The 14389-nt window shown below is 33.6% G+C and overlaps 2 protein-coding genes across 3 annotated transcripts in view; one reads left to right on the forward strand and one right to left on the reverse strand.

The window, feature by feature from the left end:
• The window catches only part of LOC145269496 (uncharacterized), an 89282-nt gene that overhangs the window by 44739 nt on the left and 30154 nt on the right, over window positions 1-14389 (reverse strand). Inside the window, exon 1 of one of the 2 annotated variants that reach the window (XM_080125232.1) lies at window positions 189-317. The exons of the other annotated variant lie outside the window; for it this stretch is intronic. The gene's annotated coding sequence lies outside the window, so the exon portion shown is untranslated. Of the gene's footprint in view, window positions 1-188; window positions 318-14389 lie in introns of those variants that run through there. 2 annotated transcript variants of the gene reach the window in all.
• The window catches only part of LOC145269498 (ubiquitin-conjugating enzyme E2 J2-like), a 70101-nt gene continuing 56527 nt past the window's right edge, over window positions 816-14389 (forward strand). The window contains exon 1 of the mRNA XM_080125234.1: window positions 816-1104. The gene's annotated coding sequence lies outside the window, so the exon portion shown is untranslated. The remainder of the gene's footprint in view (window positions 1105-14389) is intronic.

A 14389-nucleotide genomic window follows, 5' to 3' on the forward strand; every position in this document is an offset into this window, starting at 1 on the left:
ACTCTAACTAAACTTAATGACAAGGACTTTGCTATTTCTTCTCCTCAGAAACCTCTCATTAACAAAGGACATTTTCGTCCATTGTGTTTTTTTCAACAAATATTTAATTCAATATTGTCTGTCCTTCTTGCTACCATACGCCAAATTTGTTATTGTGACGGTCGTTATTAAGTATTGAGATACAATACCTTATAACACCAAATACACCAGCCTGAGGTTCCTCTACCGGGAAATGCTGACAGGGCTACCCAGGCATTTTTGCTCCTCTTTGGGGGTGCTGGCTCTTCAGTCCCACTTCCTGATTCTTGTGTCACATGTTCTTGTAGAGAGAGAGAGAGAGAGAGAGAGAGAGAGAGAGAGAGAGAGAGAGAGAGAGAGAGACTTAACCATATAAATTTTTGTTAAATTTCGGAGAATTATCTCCCTTTCTAAGCGTAGCCACTAATTTAAAAAAAAAAAAAAATCAGTAGAAAACAGGTTATTGTTGGATCGTGTTGTCTAGTAAAAGACCGGTTTTCATGAATAAATGATTGGAAGAAATAATCAAACCATCTCAGACAGTGTTTTCGTTTTTTATACGTTACACGTGGTGTAATGCCATTGAACATAAAATGAATTTGTCGTCTTATTTTTATGTGTCTCCTCCGACTCTTACCTCTCGGGCTTGCTTACGTTTAATGTTTTGCTTAGCCTAAGCATAGCTAAAATATTTGTAAAACAATTATTTAAAACAGAAGTTAATAACGTAATAAATTTAATAATAATAAAGAAAAGTGAAATGGGCAAAGCATTTTTTTTAAATAAGAGTATAAAATAGAGAGAGAGAGAGAGAGAGAGAGAGAGAGAGAGAGAGAGAGATGCTTATGTCCATAAGGGGCCTTTGTTAAAAATTACTTATTTGTTTTGCTTTCTATTGTTATAAGCGGCCATCGCTGATGTCACAAGTCAAAAATGGCTGCCCTGACGTAACTTCGTATATCGAATCAAGATTTTTACACCTTGAAGAAGGAGGAAGAGAAAACGAGTTAGTTTAGCGCAGCCGAAAGATTCTCTCTTCTTTTGAGCTAATACCGATCGCAGTCCGAGATTCTGTAGTCGCACAAGGTAAAAACTGTTTCCGCTTGTTTTTTGTCCATTTCTTGATAAACGTCTCAGACGAACGAAGTAAATAAAATATGGATGTTAATGACATGAACTAAACAATAATAATAATAACGATAATTGTTTGGTTTATTATTCGTAATTGAAAAATAAATAATATTCAAAAATCTTTTTCCGAAATTTCGTTTTACAATAAATTTCATTTCACAATAAAGTTAATTAATATCAAAGTGGATCACTTAACAATTGAAGAGTAAGTTTTGCAAATATTAACAACATTCGTATATACCAGTGGTTAGCCTGGTTCTCAACCTTTTTTAATCATGTACCCCCGTTTCCCTTCTTTTTATCTTGGTGGACCCCTTCATAACTATTGGTCATAAGACAATCTTCTATTTTTCACTAATATAAATTTTGAGGTTTTAATAATCTAAGAAATATTATATAATTAAGCTTTATTTTTTAAATGAAAACTAATTTAATGCAAATAAAGTATTCTACAACAACTATAATAATTATGATAATTTTGCTATGTTTTGCCTGTGGACCCCCAGAAATATTCGATGGACCCCCTGGCCCTAGGGTCCATGTGGACCCCGGTTGAGAACCGCTGGTATAGACTATACTATGGTCGATATTCATCCAGTAAAGATTTTTGGTGTTAGATCGATATCGTAGTTCGAAAATTTTTATTTAAAGCTTATGAAATAACAAAAATGATAAAGGGGTTTTTATTACTATACACAAAGATTCGAAAAAGTTGTCAAAAAAACAAATATATGACAAATAAATGTTATCAAAAGCAAGATAAGTTACTTTTCTACCTAACTGGATAATTTTTTTAGTGTTTTTATTTAATGTAAAGTGTTTATTCGACTCGAAAAACATAGTGTTTACCGATGTATTTGAAAAAATGTAAATGGTGATGGGATGGACTCTGTGTTGAATATGTAAGTTTGGGAAAATGAGTTAAAACTAAAAAATTATACAAAATGCTGTTAGAAACCCACTCAATATATGTTACTGTAACATAGGCTGATAGATATTCGGTGGTTTTATAACAGTATTTTGTACAGTTTTTTAGTTTTAACTCATTTTCCCAAACTTACCTATTCAACACAGTCCGCCGCCATTTGCATTTTTCAAATACATCGGAAAACACTATGTTCTACGAGCCGAATAAACACATTGCATTAAATAAAAACACTAAAAAAAATTATTCAGTTAGGTAGAAAAATAACATCTTGTCTTTGATAACATTTATTTGTTATAAATTTGTTTTTTGACAACTTTTTCGAATCTGTGTGTTTAGTAATACAAACCCATGCTAAAGTATTCTTGGAAAATATTAATCTCGAGGGGGAATCATTTTGCACAAAACGTGCATATAAAACTTAACCCCTCCCCTTCTTCTTCTCTTGATTGAGCTTCAATCTATGCCCCCTCCTCCTGTATGTAAAAAAAATTTGTAGCAAATACCTGTCTAGTTACAACACCCGTTGACATTTTCTCTCACTTTGTGCTGAAAACTAAACAAAAATTCCATGATCAAAGTTTCTTTCCTGTCTGTCTATGGAACACAATACTCGGCTTATTATAACATGATCGTTTTCAAGTCTAATGTAAATAAGTTTTTAGTGAGCTGTCCTCTTATATAACTGAGCAATACCCAAGTTCCAATATTGCTGATCATCACGGTGTAGTCTTACCGTCTAACACCATGGCTACCAAGAGAGTAGGCCAGTGAACATGACAGCGTGACATTATTATCAGATCGACGTGTAGGTAAAGGCACGAAGGTGCCTAAAGTTTACGGTGTTCAACCATGTGGCCATAAAAAATATTTCTTGTTGCCTTGTAATTACACAGGTGGCAAAAAGAAAGTCCGCACTTGTAATTTTTTCAAAAACTGACAATTTTAGCTAAATTTAATGTAACTGTGTAAACAACGTATACCTCATTTGATTCGCCTTTTATTCTTCTATAAGTTTACCTGTTCATATTTGACTTTTAATTGAAATATTCTAGTGTTCATGTCAATTTAAAAAACTAACTTCAAATTGAGAAGGCAAAAGGAAAGTCCGCACAATAGAAAATTATTATTTAAATGTAATTTTAAGGCATTAATGCAACACAAATACAACAGGAACACAATGAACTAGTTAATATTTAGTAGCATAGCCCTTCTGAAATTTGACAGCCTGCAATCTTTTGGGAATTCCTTGAATTAGACTGCTGCAATACTCCAGGGAAAGGGCATTCCGCTTTTGTTTAATTTTTGTCCAAAGGTCTTCCAAATTTGAAATTTTAGTATTGCGTAGCTGTTGTTTAATGTTATGACATACGTTTTCGATAGGATTGAGGTCTGGAGATTGTGCAGGCAAATCCAAACACAGAATATCATGCTCTTCCAGGAACTTCTAGACATTGCCAGCTGTGTGAATGGGAGTATTATCCTGCATGAAGATGGGATTATCATCCAAATTCTGACCAAAGTAGGGTAGAAAATGCTCAGTCAACATATTAATGTACTTGGTTAAATTAATTCGACCTTGCAAGCAAATTATAGACCCTGGACCATTGGTACTAATAATGCCCCACACCAAAACTGAACCTCCACCACCTTGCAGTATTGAAACTGGGCACCTAGGATTAAATTCGTCTTTCCTCCAACGGACATACTGCCTACCATTACTGCCTAGCCTATTGAACTTGCTTTCATTGTTAAAAAGCACTTTTGACCAATATCAAGAGTCATGATCTTCATTGCATCTGACGAAGTACAGACGGCGCTTTCTCTTCTTTACAGAAATCATTGGCTTGCGTCTTACAACATATCGTCGCAAATTAAATTCCTTTAATCTGTTCTTGACAGTAGAAAGAGAGCACTTTTTAACAAGATTGCACTGTTGTTGGATTTGGAGAGCCGTTTCAAATCTGTTTCTTAGGCTGTGGATCTTGATATCATTGTCTTCCCTGTAGGAAGTAACTCTAATACGACCAGGTTTAGGGGCATCACGGACACTGCCGGTGTTTTGGTGCTTTTGCACAGTCTTTCGTACCATTTTCTCATTACATTTCAATCTGTGACCGATTTCTCAATAGATAAACAAGAAAGGTGGAGATTAATGAGCTCCTGACGATCACTAAGAGAAAGTTGTGGTATATGGAGTAAATGCTACGTTGTATAACCTGGAACAACAACAATTACGATTAGAGATGCTTTGTTGCCTGTTAGTGGATATTTTAAACTGATTTAGGGGTGGTAATTTAAGCTGGTTTTAAGCAAATTTGTTGCTGCGGACTTTCTTTTTACCTCCTCAATTTGAAGTTAATTTTTTAAATTGACGTGAACACTAGAATATTTCAATTAAAAGTCAAATATGAACAGGTAAAATTATAGAAGAATAAAAGGTGAATCAAATGAGGTGTAGGTTGTTTAAACAGTTACATTAAATTTAGCTTAAATTTGCAGTTTTTGAAAAAATTACAAGTGCGGACTTTTTTTTTGCCGGCACTGTATAAACACGTAGCGAACAATACAATATTCTTTGTAAGGAATAAACTAGCGAGGAGAGCTTCTTTTCGCCTTCTCGATTTGAAGTTAATTTTTTAAATTGGCATAAACACTAGGATACTCTAATTAAAAGTCAAATATGAACAGGTAAAATTATAGGGAAATAAAAGGCGAATCAAATGAGGTATAGGTGGTTTAAACAGTTACATTAAATTTAGCTTAAATTTGCAGTTTTTGAAAAAATTACAAGTGAGGACTTTCTTTTTGCTGTTTTTTATTCTCTTTAAGAGAAATAACAAGTCTCCATTTAGATTATTATTACAATTATCATAATTGCACATTGGGATAATTTTAATCTAAAAAAAAATATAACGGTAAGTAAATTTGTTTTTAAACTTTTATTTCTATTGAAGGAACTTTTATTTCTATCAAAGGAAGTCGAATATTACATTTTATTTATTTTTTTAAACTGCAAAACAAACAATTTTTATATGAGAATAATTTTCAGTCCGTTCTTTCAACAATAAATAAAACTTTTCATTGAGTATTTCCAAATATTTTAAAGTTAGAAGCATTTTTCACGACTGGTTTTTTGTTTTATTTTTGTTGTTTCTTGTTTTATTTTTGTTGTTGTTTTGTTTTTTATTTTTAACTAAAACGATCGATGAATTCAATATTTTAGCACCAGGCGTATTTTATTTCTTTGAAATTTATTTAAAAAGTTTTTGTTTGTTTTATAACATTTTATCTGTAAATAATTTACATGACTGAAATAGAAAATTCTCTATTCTCTCCCGAGAGATACAAACACAAATTCATTTTAAAAATTCATTAACTAATCAGTTTTAATTAATTTTGATATGAACTAAAAATAAAGAGTACATTAAATTTTAGTTAACATATTTTCTTGTTTTATCTTATAAATAAATGTTGCACGCACCATGCTGAAATAATAAGGTTATTTAAAAAGCCATTCTTAACAGGAGAGGGAGGGGCTTCATAACTATTCTTCACTTTCACCTAACAATTTAATGAAAAAAAAAGATACCATAAAAATTTAATTTAACTTGAAAATCCTATCTAAAATATAACATGGTGTGTACACTGCACAAGCACCATTATTATTATTATTATTACAACAACAATAATAAAAAAAAGGTACTTCATGGGGAATGTGTACCCTGTGTAAACAGGTATTCCTAAAAAGCGCATATGCAAAAGGTTTTCATTGGTTTATTTAATTACAAAAACTTTTTTGACGGTACTATTTGAGAAAAAAAAAAGCCGAAAGCATTATTTGAATATGTATGAAAAAATAAATGTAAAAAAAAATAAAAATGTGGAAAAATATAATATAATAATGAAAATAAATTAAAACAAAATGAAAAAAAAGAAAAGAAGCACGAAATAAAAGTATAAATCAAATTTAATTAAAGAAATAAAAAAAAAAAAATGCATGCTCGATTACAAAAAAGTGTATGAGATATGTACGAAGAAGGTGAAAGAAAACCTCAGGGAGCAGCCATTAAATTAAAACTTGTTTACACAGATTCCATGTTCCCCATCAAGTGCCCAAAAAAACTGTAGATGACATCAACTGGCGCCACACCAACTAGTTGGGAAGATCGAAAGATCGAGGTGGGAGAGTACTAACCAGACCTCCACCGGAAGTGTGCATTAAAATCTGGTACCTTGGGGAAGCATTTTGTCACCCAAACCGCAGGAAACACCAATGGCTGATGCCAACAAGAAATCAATGGCAAACGGCTGTTGCGTGCAGTCATCTGCACGAGTGGTCAAGAGGTGGAGAACATTGGAAATCTGAGGAGACTTGTTGTCACTCGGTCTCCAGCAAATACCACAGGTTTCTGCCAGTGAGCGATCACTGATGATGGCCTGTAAGACAACTCCTAGTGAGTGAAATAATAATAATAATGTCCCCTCCCAAATTCACCATCACCCTTATTTAATATTGTAGATGTTTACTATATTTTCTTAGTTTTTAAGCAATGTTCACATTATGGTAGGATTGTCTTTTAGTAGTTATGTGAACTTCATTTCCGTATTCATGTATTTTGCACTGATATGAAAATGAAGACTATAGTGAAGTATAGGATTCCTAACCATGTCACTGATGAAAATACGCTACACATTGTGATGAAAAACATGAGGAAAAATGAACATAGAAGAATAGAAAACCAAAACTTTAAATGTAATTTCTGTATTAAAAGTAATAGTTATTTAAATATTTCAACATATAATCTTGTGGGGAAAATCCAACTCCTCAATAAGGGACACTCTGGATAAGAACAAAAATAAAAATTGTCTCGGTCATGAAGGATTTCTCCTCCACCGGTAGAGGACAGAAAAGGTGAATTGTAGCATCAGAACAGATACTACTACACTGTGATCTTGTCCCGAAGGCTAAGAATGGTTTGTGTTTTGTTTCTTTGTTTATACCCTAAATTCATAATTCAGTTTTATCAGTATTAGATTGTATATTGCTTTAAAATTACGTAAATTTTACATGGATAATATTTATATTTTATATTGAATAAAGTTCAGTTTCATTATTAATCGAATTGGGTTCCTTTCTTTTCTTTTTGAACATGTTTTAATACGTTTTTTTAAAAATGCCGTTATATACTACCTATTTACTATGCCTCCCCACGGGACAGAGTTAGACACCAGGGTCGTTTTTTAACGTGGAGAAATGCCGTTATATAGTATTGATAGTAACAGTTCGAGAAATCTTACCTACATTGGCTGCAAGCATTTTTCAGTTAACAGGCCTTCTATATCTCGGTGGCCATGTTAACACTCATTAAAACTTATCCTAACGTGGCCTCAGAGCCTTGATAAGCGGTGACGATCAAGTAAAAAAAACTAATTACATTGTTTTGGTATAATCCAAATATTTTGTTGTAAATCGGTATTCTTCCGATGATGTAAGAAAAAAAAAATCTGTACAAAGAAAGGAGAAAAAAAAATCTTTGTTCTTTTCTAGAACACTGACAACCTCAAGAAATATTAGCATTAAAATCCAGTTCCGTCTGTCTTTGTTGTTTTTTTTTTTTTTTTTTTTTTTACAAAGGCATTACCACATTATCAAGGCCAAGAGGCCACTCAAGGATAAGGGTTAAAGAGTGTACAGTAGAAATTGGTCAATATAGTAATCATTAGTAATGAAAATTTGGTAAATTTAATAACTTATATGGAACAGCTCATCAAGAACTTATTAACTTTAGACTTGAAGACAACCATATTGTAGTCAGCCGGAAAGCAGGAAAACGGAAGACAATTCCACAGGCGTGCAGTTCTAAGAAAGAAGCTTTGTTCATGGAATCTACGTTTAGGTTTAGGCACAGATAAAGAGTGGGGGAAATTATTGATAGTGTTTACAGCTTTGTTTACATTTTTCTTCAGCTGATAATTTTTGCTTCACGATGAATTCCATGGAAAAGTCATTTCTGATTAATATTTATGTGTTTTAAAATATTCTGTTATCCTGAAAAAAAAATAGCCGTTTGTTTGCATAGTTAAAAAATGGTAAAGGTACTTCATGGGGAATGTGGACCCTGCATGAAAGGGTTTTAATTTAATGGCTGCTCCCTGAGATTTTCTTTCACTTTCTTTGTATATATCTCATACACTTTTTTCTTTTTTAATCGAACTTGAATTTATTTTAATTTTCAAATTTTTTTTATTTCTTTAATTAAATTTGATTCATACTTTTATTTCGTGGTTGTTTTTATTTTTATTTTGTTTTCAAAACATTTTTGAAGGTACTATTTGAGGCAAAAAAAAAACAAACCAAAAGCATTATTTGAATGCGTATGAAAAAAATAAATGTAAAAATAAATAAAAATATTTAATGGGGAAAATATGATAAAAACAAATCAAAATAAAATAAAAACAAGTACAAAATTTAATTAAAGAAATAAAAAAAATTCCAAAAATAAAAAAACACGCTCGATTTAACAAAAAAAAAAAAAAAGAAAGAAAAAAAAGTGTATGAGATATATATGAAGAAAGTGAAAGAAAACCTCAGGGAGCAGCCATTAAATTAAAACCCGTATACACAGGGTCCACATTCACCGTGAAACATTAAGCAGAAATGACTTTTTTTCAAGGAATTCATTGTGAAGCACAAATATCAGTTGACAAAGAATTTAAACAAAGACGGACGGAACTTGATTTTAAAACCAATATTGTTGTTCTTTGGTTCAGTAAAATATAAATGAGCCAGTGAGCCACCATCCTTAACAGGAGAGGAAGGAGGTAATTAACACTGAACGTTTGAAAAATTTGTAAGTTTTTATGATGTGCCCCCAGCATATTATAAACACAGCATGTTAAAAACGACTTTCAGAATAAACCCCCCCCCAACCTCGAAAGCCGTTCTTAACATGGGGAGGTTGGGGTGTTTATACTATGCTGGGGCACGTAGTAAAATTGTTAAAATTAAAAACTACGTAATACACACAAAAAAAATGAAACTTTTTTTTTTAAACTTTGTTATTTCAAATGTCCACTAAAGATTCCTCCGCGATGTGATAAGTCACTTCACTCCAAGAAAACACTACTGAAGGTGGTGAAATGGCATAAAATATTCCCAGGGTCCAGGGGTTCATACCATGCAAATAGTAAATTTGCGACGAGTTTGATTATCAGATTCATTGTCAGCGACCTCGAATACCCCTAAAATAACAAATTAGAGTGAACGATGTTCTGTTGTAGCATAAGGTAATGTTTACCGAAACTTTGTTCAGGGAATTTGCGTTTAAGTTTAAGCACAGATAGAGAGTGGAGAAAATTGTTGATAGTGGTTACGGACCATGCTGTTTTTTTAGATCGGATTTTTGCGGTATCTTTTGTTTATTAACTTGCTAGGTGAAAGTACAGAATAGTTTTTAAGAAATTCCCCCTCTATGTTAAGAATAGATTTTTAAATAATATCGCTATTATTTCGGCACAGTCTGTATTCTGCAAAAGTAGAGAGTTAGACTTTTTTGTTTGCAATATTTGTAGAAGACCGTGTGGCATTCAACTATTCACGTTCTTAGACAAATTATGAAAATAAGTGGAACAATGTGAAAAATTCACGTTAGGGTTTGTGTTCCTTGATAGAAGAGCTGGTTGAGTTTGAATAAAATAAATACGAATTATATACGTTTGAAGCCAAAACAACGCATTATTACAAAATAAACAGACATTTATTTCGTTTAAAAATTCTGTTGAAATTAATAAATATATTTCGAGGCAAAGCCTCATCATCAGTATGATGAGATTTAAAAAAAACTACCGTAAAAACAACAAACGGACTTCTACCTTCTGATTATCTGCCCCAGCAACAACATGGCAAAAATAAAGAAAGACATACTGAAGGTGCCACAGGACTTATGAAGAAGAACCTGAAGTCCTACCTAACTAATATTCCTGGTGAACCAAGTGCAAAAGAGATTCAGACAATTGCACTTAATGGAACAGCGAGGATACTAAAAAGAGCTCTCGGTTGGTTTCAATAAAAAAGCGGGGCAATGTTGGCAGCTGGTTTGGCTGCCCCATACCCGGCATTACAATCTTCAAAGGAAGAAAAAAAAAAAAAAAAAAAAAAGGTGAGGCTTTACCTCGAAATATATTTATGAATTTCAATATAAATTTCAAACAAAATAAATGTCTGTTTATTTTGTAATAATACGTTATTTTTGGTTTCAAACGTATATAATACGTATTTATTTTATTCAAACTCAACCGGCGCTTCTAAGGAACAAAAATCTTAAAGATATTTATTTTGTTTGAAATTTATATTGAAATTTATAAATATATTTCGAAGATACACTTCATCATCAGTATGTTTTTTTTTTTTTTTTTTTTTTTTTTTTTTTTTTTTTGCTATGTTGTCGTTGGAGCATAGAATCAGTAGAAGTTCATTTGTTGTTTTTACGGCAGTTTTTTTAAATGTTGGAACGGTGCGTTGGTCACGCGTAATTCATGTTAGGGTGTGTGTTCCTTGATGCTTCAACAACCTGACAAAAACAAAAAGACATACTGAAGATGAAGTTTTATTTCAAAATATATTTATGAATTTCAATATCAATTTCAAACAAAATAAATATGTTTATTTTGTAATAATGCGTTGTTTTGGCTTCAAACGTATATAATTCGTATTTATTTTAATGTGAAAAATATTTACTTTTATTAAAAAAATGTGTAATATTTATTTCTTGTAATTTTAACTTGTGAAACATTCTTGAAAGTAAATAAATATTTTTTTTACAGAAAAGTCTCATTCTTATGCCAAACTACCTCTAATAATAATAATACAATTACTACTACTACTACTAATAATAATAATAATAATAATCATAATAGGTGTGTGATAAATTCCTTCAGTTAAAATATCCGTTGGAAGATGTTTCTTCAGGGACACCAAATCAGCTATCACCATCTAGAAAACAGGGGAAGTAATGCATGAATGCCCACAAAAGTCTCTCTGATGTACTTACTTGTTACGGAAGGAAGATGTCATATTTCCAAAAGGTGCTTATTCAGATTGGCACTTACAACAATAAAAAAAAAAAAGTGAAGAAAAACTTTTATTTTGTATCTACTTGTCATGGAATGAAGATTCCAAAAGTCACAAAAATTAAATCTAAGAATGTGATAAATTCCTTCAGTTAAAATATCCGTTGGAAGATGTTTCTTCAGGGACACCAAATCAGCTATCACCATCTAGAAAACAGGGGAAGTAATGCAAGAATGAAATGTCTCGAGAAATATGCCGGAATGCCAGCAGTTAACACTGGCTGGTGCTCTTTTTTTTTTTTTTTTTATAATTGATTCAGACTTTTTGTAAATCTTGCAGAATCTGATTCTTTGCTTTTTCTGCATTTGACTCTGTCACTTAGAATCTGGTATTTCTCTCTCTCTCTCTCTCTCTCTCTGTTCCATAGAAGGAAGATGTGACACAAGGGTCGGAAAGTTGGATTGAAGAGGCAAAAATTGCCCAGGCAGTCCTATGGGCATTCCCGGTAGAGGCGTCTCGGGCGATTAGCAATAAACTAACCCCTTCTCAAAGAGAGAAGGTAAAGCCTTGAAGGGTGGACCTCCTAGAACTGCACAAGACCTGTAACGGGGAAAGGCCATTTCAGAAATTGCTTAGACTGTTGATTTTGGTGCTGAGAATAAAAAATGCCATGTTTGAGAGTCAGTCGTTTTTTTTTTTATAACTGCCTTGTAGTCAGCTGTTCTTTTATTATTCAAAATAAAAAGAAAAAAAGCGGCATAATCACGTTGGCACACTGAAGTTAAGCAACAATGAGCCTGGCCAGTACCAGATGGGTGACCATTTGGGAAGGCTAAGCGCTGTATAGGGATGGGACAGCACTACTGTCAAAGGAAAAGTGAAACGCCTCTTTCCCTTCCACTAGTCTGTGAGAGACCCTTGGGCAAGGTCGAGAACCCATTTCAGCCACTCCCCCTCTCCCGATCAGGATAACGTGAGGATCATGGAAAGCAGGTGACTGATGCAATACAGAAGCAATTTGGAATAATTCTGTTTATGGTTTCGTATCTCGTGCTGAACAGAAGATTCCGTTCGGTAAAATGATCAGGAAAATTGCCCAATATGGGCACTGCTTAAACAGAAATAAATGGGTTTCTGAATGATGAGCAACAATGAATTCATAAATACCTTGGGGGAGAGAGATAGATGAAGTCATAGCTGGCAATGCCTGTACCAGGCAAAACATCGCTTGAATGAATGAATTATTATTCAATACTCAATCTTTTGTAGTCATTCACTCTACACAGATTTCACTGGTTGCAACGACACAACATAGTGAAGTGGTCATATGTAGACTGATGTTGTGCCCGTGATTGACCAATGAGATGACCACAAATGTCAAAGAATTTAGACGTGAAAATTATTTTGTTTTAACATGTATACAAGTATAACAAATCATATAAAACTAAAAGCGAAACTAAGACATCCAGAAAGCAATTAGCTTTGATCAATGTGGGGGGAAACCCCTCATATCAGACAATTGCTATTCATTTGGACACTCCCTTTTTGTGGAGAGCTGGTTTTCCCCAACATCGTGGGGAAACAAATAAATGAAACTGCGGAATGCTGAACTGGCCTTCAGCCAACCTTCATTTTTTCTGCACCTGCGTATTCACTTTTTTCACAAGTCAACTTTTTGATTGACATCGCTAAATTTGAACGCTTTTCACTTCCTATGGCTTCGTAGTGTAGTAGTAAGATGTCACGTTTTCTTTCACTTTCATTTCCGCCTTCACTTCACCGCGTCACAAGTTCAAGCCTGCCTGACTACTAGCACTTTTTTTTTTTCTTTTACAACTCCAAACTCCTGAGCAACGCCGGGTACCCCTGCTAGTTCTTCTTAAAAATGAAAGCGATCATGGCACATCTTTTGCTAGGACCCATGGAAACCATGACTTAGCATTGGAGTGAAAAACTCCTCAAAAAGTGGTATTATTAAATTCTATGCTAGGTCTGCTTAATAGGTTATCGTTCTTCTGCAGCAGCAGTACTGAAAGTTGCAAAGTCATTGTCGAAGACTTCCAGTTTGTGCAAATCTATCACCCTCAAAGGCCACATCTCACAGTCATAGAGAAAGATGGTTCTCGCCATCGCCTAATATATGCATATATATATATATATATATATATATATATATATATATATATATATATATATATAATGTATATATATATATATATATATAAGGTGCCTTCAATAAGTTTCCAGACTTTTTTTCGTATGGGCACTTTTAATAGTGTACACATGAAACTCTAATCCCTTTCGAAGTAATCTCCTCCGGTTGCAATACACATTGGGCTCCTTCTATCGATCCAGTAGAAACCTACCTGCTGATGCAATTCTCTACCTATATAAAAGCCAGGTCCGTCCAAGGACGGAGTATTGCTGTCACATCTGGGCAGGAGCTGCTAGGAAGACAGCTTATCCTGCCTTGACAGAGTTCAGAATAGACTTTGTAGCCTAGTGAAGGATGCCCTTTTCTCTTCCCTGCAACCTCTTTCTCATAGAAGAGACGTTGCGAGCCTGTCTCTGTTTTATCAGTATTTTCATGGCAAGTGCTCGTCTGAGCTCTAATCTATGATCCCCTCTCGCCAAACATTTACGACAAACACTCGTCCATCTGAAACCTCTATCAATAATTTCTCCCACACTTTATCTATGCCTAAACCTAAACGTAGATTCCATGAACAAAGTTTCTTTCTAAGAACTGCACACCTGTGGAACTCTCTTCCGTTTACCTGCTTTCCAGCTGATTACAATATGGCCATCTTCAAGTCTAATGTAAACAAGTTCTTGATGAGCCGTTCCTCTTAAGTAATCCAATTTACCAAATTTACATGTCTAATGATTACTATATTTTCCTTTTAATCACTGCACACTCTTTAACTCTTATCCTCGAGTGGCCTCTTGGGCTTGATAAGTGGTGATTCCTTTGTAAAAAAAAAAAAAAAAAATACACTTGAACTGTTCCAACAACTTCTGGAAGGCCACATGGAATTCCTCTAGTGTGAGCATGTCAATGACCCTCATCACAGCCTCTTTCATCTCCTCGATTGTCTCACAACGACAACCTCTAAGGTTTTATTTAAGAAATAACCAAAAGTCACAGCGAGCAAGGTCTTGATTAGGGAGAGTGAGGAACTGTTTTGATGTCCATCTTGGTCAAATAGTCTGGGATAAACTTTGTGTAAATCTTTTTTATC

Source organism: Euprymna scolopes, chromosome 45, assembly GCF_053919585.1.
Source record: "Euprymna scolopes isolate OS-2025 chromosome 45, ASM5391958v1, whole genome shotgun sequence".
Classification (NCBI taxonomy): domain Eukaryota; kingdom Metazoa; phylum Mollusca; class Cephalopoda; order Sepiida; family Sepiolidae; genus Euprymna; species Euprymna scolopes.